This window comes from Quercus lobata, chromosome 2, assembly GCF_001633185.2.
Source record: "Quercus lobata isolate SW786 chromosome 2, ValleyOak3.0 Primary Assembly, whole genome shotgun sequence".
NCBI classification, from domain to species: domain Eukaryota; kingdom Viridiplantae; phylum Streptophyta; class Magnoliopsida; order Fagales; family Fagaceae; genus Quercus; species Quercus lobata.
Window position 1 is genome coordinate 25,881,267 of NC_044905.1, and position 6,000 is coordinate 25,887,266.

Sequence of the window (6,000 nt, forward strand, 5' to 3'; positions counted from 1 at the left end):
CGATGGATATGGAATGCTGAATGCATATATCCTCAGTCTTAAATTACTGTGCTTAAGAATTAGTTCCGTGTGCGCAAACAATAATAGAAAGTTGAATGTTCAAACCACAGGTGGAATCATGTTTGCCCACGTAAAAAGCTAACAGTTGAATGAGTTGCTGCTTCGCTTCCATCATCATGGTCGTCATCATTGTTATCAGCGTTGTAGTATAAGTATGCGATATCTACACCCTAAAACCTATAGGGAAAAACCAATATGGCCATCAACAAAATTCATGTTAATGTTATGATTCTCCTATTGTGTGGTACGCTTCCACACCATTCTTCTTTTTATTTGAACTCTTTCTTTTCTTTAAAAGTGCCATATTCAAAGGCCATTGATTTACTTATTTATGTTTTCTCCACTTGTATTTGGTAATAGTATACTACTACTGCCTTATGACATTTTATTAGTTTCACTAAAAGCAACTTTAACATAACTCAGATTTGTGCACGTATTATTGATCTTTTTACTTTCTTACAGTTGCCAATTTGTAAACAGTAGTCAAAAGTCTTGTAATTCAAATGATATTTATTGGTGTTTTCAATTGAGATAGCCAGAGTACAAATTCACTCTCTCCCACTATAATTATCGAATTTAAAAAATAAAGTATAAAAATAAAAAACCTGTTTGGTATAAATAGAGACCAAAATATATGGTCAGTAGTTATTCATACATATATTCTGAATTTTTTTATTTGATTATGTTGTTAGGAGCATTTCTGCTGGGAGTTTTCAATCCAAAAGTTGCGACTGCGCAGACAGATGGGTGCCCAGAATCTTGCTTTTGTATGGAGTATATGACCTGTGGATCTTCAGATGAAAAGCTATATAATGGCTGCAACTGCTGCTTTAACCCAGGCTGCACCCTTCATCTCTGCAGTAATACCACCATTTCCTGTCCTGCAAATTGAAGGGGTGCATAGTCGATATTGTTCCATGTATTAAATTTCAAAATCTGTTTGCAAAATAATGAGCTTTATTTTGCAGCAGACTTAATAATCATCATAAATAAAAATCAATCACCATGAGCCTCGCAGCTCAATGGCATTGCCTTCTTCTCCCCCATGATTAGAACCTAGCTAGGTTCTAATTCTTCCACTTATTTTGTTAGCCAAAAGAAAAAATAAAAATAAAAAGACAGTTTGTGAATTCATTATATCCAAGTTGTTATGTACAATTTTTTTTTTTAATTTATTATTATTATTAATTCTGCATCCTAAAACCTTGATCATATTAGCAAATTTTGTTCTTATTAATTCTTCTCCTTAAATCTAACTCAAATAAGCAAATTGTGATATTTTTATTAATTTGGTTCCGTGAAATATCTATAACTCAAATAAGTAAAGAAATATCCTTGTGAAATACACCTAGCTCAAATAAGAATAATGTATTATGTATATAATTTATTAATTCAGCTCCTTAAAATCTGGCTCAAATAAGCAAATTGTGCTCAAAATCTAGCGACGATTTTACAAGCAACACCAATGGCATAGCATATCTTTAATCTTTGGAAATGCAACAAGTAAATAGTGCCCCAAAAACTGTATGAGTTATGTAAGGGAACCCATGAGTGGATAAAAGAATATAAGGTCGTAGCTAATAGCTATAGTGGCAGAGTAATAATATTTTTTTTTTCAACGAAATAAAATCTAATTAATATATATATATATATATATATACACACGTACGTTTTTAGACCCCTTAAAACACAACCAAATTAACCTAGTTAATTAGTCAAGTGATTACTTAGTCAAATTATCAAATCTAGGTTAACACAAATATATTATATTATTGTAAAGTGCGGAAAATAAAGAACACAACAATATGATAACCTAGGAAAACCAAACCGGTAAAAAACCTAGGGAGGATTTAACCTAGCTATCCTCAAGGTAAAACGAATTCACTATGAAAGAATTGAAATTTACACAATAGTGACTAAGACCACGAATATCCTATTGCTAGCTTGAGTAAGAAACTTACTACCATGGCCACGTAACAGCTCCGAGTTCACGGACTACTTCTTTCTTAAATTCCCAGCAAGTACAAGCACTTCCGCTTGTGTATCTTTGAGCTCTTGAATTTGCAACTGAATTGATTACTAAGCTCTCGACATCAATCTTGATATTAGAAACTCTAAGTGTATGTGAAGGCAAATATCTCTAGATCTCACAAAAGATTCACACACACAACATAAAGAGCAACCTCTAAACGTGGCTAGGGTTTTCCCTTTTATACTTAAGACAAAACATAAAACCCTACACGTCAAACGGGCTTGAGCTGAGTTCGAAAATTCTGCAGAAAAACAATCTGCATGAGTTTCGATCGATCGAGTCTAATTTTCGATCAATCGAGCCAAGCAGATTTACACAGTAAATGCTGCAGTACACTCGATTCCAATTTTACACTTAAACAGACTTTGAGCAAGTCTAAAATAAGAAATAACGTTTTGATCATGGTTTGCCAACATTACAAATTGAAGTTCTAATACATTTAAACCTAAAGTCTTAGAACCCAACAAACTCCCCCTTTGGCAATCCATGACAAAACACAAACTAAATAAAAGTGCTTAAAGTTTACAAAAAATAAACAGCCCATTACAAAAATATTGCCCAACACAACAAATTCAACCTAACTACTATCTATCAGTTGCAAGTGTAGGCAGCAGCACGACTGAATCAACATGTATATTCCTAAAACACTCAACAAATGCATAAACGCATGTATGGAAAATAAAAGTAAAACAAAATAACTTCTTGATTTCACAAAACATAAAAATAAAGACATATATCATGAATAACCTCATAAATATAAATCAATAAACAATGTGAAACAAGAAACATATATAGTCAAAGTATCTCCCCCTATCATGGACAACCCAAAAATACATGAGCCAAAAAAAAAAAAAAAGTAAATACAGAATAAAGCACCTAGATATAATCTAAAAGCTCCAAAGCTCCAACACAACAAAATCTCCCCCTAACAACAAAATCTTTCCTACATATATACTCCCCCTTTTTGTGACGAATTGCCAAAGGGCAATCATAACTCATCATCAAAAGGAGGTGGCAGAGGCGACTATCGAAAACTCTCCAAATCCGCTCGCAAAGATCGAAGCTCCTCAAGCATGTCCACCAAAAGCTGACCATGAGCCACCTGAACGGTCATGACAGTCTCCAACATATGACGAATGTCTGAATCATTTGAAGTAAAAGGTGGGGGAACAATAGCAGCAGCAGGATCGATAGATGCCTCAATAGAAGTATCACGTGTAGAAGAGGGAGGAAGAGGTGTGACACCAGAAGACTCAACCCTAGGGCGTTTAGAGCTTGCTCTCATCTGAGCAGCCCTCTGCCTAAGAAATGTGGCACCTATGAGAGCTATAATATGAACGGGCTCAGACACAAGAAACTCCTCTAAACCCAAATGCAAAAGAATCCGATGAATAAAAACTGGAAAGAAAAGAGCATGAGCAATAGAACTACTCCTATGAACCTTAACCAAAGATCGAATGAAAAGATAAGGAAAGCTTATAAGAGCATCAGTGACAAGGGCATACAAAAATGCACATCTCTCTATAAGAATGGTATGCAAATGAGAGATGGGCCAGATGGAATGGCAAGAAATCTGGAAAAAGAGATAATGAGTCTTGGTCAACTCGTGAGAGGTGATCCGAGGATCAGAACCCCACTGGATAGAAGTACCAGTAATAAATAACATAATGTCATCTAGGGGTGGAGACTCATCGTACGGATAAACAGGATGTGGGACCAGTGGTACCCCAAGAGCACATCCACTACTGAAGGAGTAATGTTGTACTCATCACCCCGTATCCAACTTCTCACGAGAGTGTTGGAATCATAGGAGTGGACAGAGAGGTTCGAGTAGAACTTTCTGATCAAGGTAGCCGAAGGAGGATGATCAACATCCAACAAAGGCAACCAGCCCCTACGGTCAAAGTTTCTCCTAATCTCACCATCTAACTCATCTAAAATGACCTTACGCTCAGCCCAAACATTCCTACGAAGGTTCAGCTTCTTATACGCATCTTGGTTTTTCTCACTCAGGAACCTCTCACTATCAAAAGTGGGGGCAAAAGAAGAAGAGGATTTCCTATTAGCTCTAGTCTTCCTAAAAATAATGCTAAAGAGCAGAAGGACAGACACAAAAGAGATAGAGAAAAAAAAAAACAGAAAAACCAAGGGCAGACTGCAAGTTAGCACAGAAATATATAGAAATAATAATTCTATATGATGCATGAACAATATCAACACATGATGCATGCTCTAATGCAGTGAGAATAAGTTCAATTTTACTTTAAAATCACAAAATTGGCTTGAGCATAGAGTTTATATCAAAAACCCCATATTTTGAAAACCCACTTTCAAAAAACCAACAAATTGACCAAATTGATCATTACACAAGATAGATAACATAAAATTATGATCAAATCAATCAATCTAACAAGCCGATTTCATCAAATTAGGCTCAATGGAACAAAAACCCTAAATCGGGTAGTTTCAAGCCCTAGAATTTCCAATTTTTCCCAAATCATCAAATTGATCAAATTAATTCACAAAGATCACTTTTATATTGTCACAAAACAAAAACCCATTGATCAATTTCCAAAGAAAAAACTTAAATCAATAAAAACCCCAAAATTTCATAGGTTCGAAATTTTCCCACAATGCATGAAACATGAAAATAAATGAAAAATGAGGGGTATAATGGTCTTACCGGCCTTAGAAGACAAAAACCTTATAAAAATTTTGAGGGAAAACGACAAAAAAATTGATTGGAAGCCTTGACCGATCGAAGAGAGAGAGAAAAGAGGTTTTGAAAAAGTTTGAAAGTGATAGAACACGTGAAAACTCAAAGTTTTAAAAAACTCTCTATGTGACTTTCGATTGATCCAACAGCGATCAAGCACTGATTGAAACAGACAGAACCCAACCAAATTTTTAATCGCTATTTCGATCGGTCGAGAAACAGGTTCAATCAATCGAAATTCTTGAAAAAAAAAAATTTAAAAAACAGAGCAATTTTATACAGAAACTCCTCAAAGTATATTATTTTATGAATAAAATGTATGAGTATGAGATGAAATGCTTTTTAAAAACACTTGTTTTGAACCCGTTTCCCAAAAATAAGATTTTCAATCAACTATCCTTAAATTATCAAACTTCAAACATATTTTGCATTAAAAATAACGAATTTTCAATCTTGGATGGCCAAAACAAAATCACACTCAATAACATGTACAAAGTTTAGCAAAGAGTAACTTGTACAGTGTGTGCTACTAGCAAGAGCTTGTGATACATGTGAGGTGATATGTAAATAGAAATCAAGCACAATTTCTACAAAATTCATCACATAAACTTGAAAGAGGCTATCACCTAAAGAGTTACATCATATAACTTCCACATCTCCTAGAAAACAAACTTACAATCATGTAAGTTTCTTGATTTGCCTCATAATGTACACACCAATTTTATTTGTTCAGAAACTTATTAAAATAGTCAGGATAATGTACACACCAATTTTAATTGATTGAATTTATTATTGTCCAATAATGTACACACCAATTTTAGCATTTAAATCGAGGCTACACCTTATGTTCTTTTTGTGCATGTGCTACACTTTCTCGAGCACGAAATCTTATGATATGCACTAAGGTGTTCATGATTGGCTAGTAAACAGTGGTGAGATGGTTATTTATGTCTTTCTCAAAAAGTTCAAGTCCGACAATCAAAGGCATGTGATTTCAAGATCAAGATCATGTGATCAAAAACTATAAACATCTTCTCACACAACATGCACTACAAAACTCAAACTAGTAAAGTGCAATAAATAAGCTCATCCAAGCTAAACAAGGCACATAGACATGTTATGTAAAGATAAATTGGCCAATCTTGATTTCAAATCCAAGAAAAATAATGCAAAACACATTTTGCTTCCCTTT

General features: G+C 34.3%; 1 long non-coding RNA gene across 1 annotated transcript; it reads left to right on the forward strand.

Moving 5' to 3' along the window:
- The first annotated feature begins 219 nt into the window (after positions 1-219).
- On the forward strand, positions 220-1,199 carry LOC115975101. Its single transcript, XR_004088082.1, has 2 exons — positions 220-304; positions 753-1,199. It is a non-coding gene; the product is annotated as an uncharacterized LOC115975101 (long non-coding RNA).
- Positions 1,200-6,000: the final 4,801 nt, after the last annotated feature.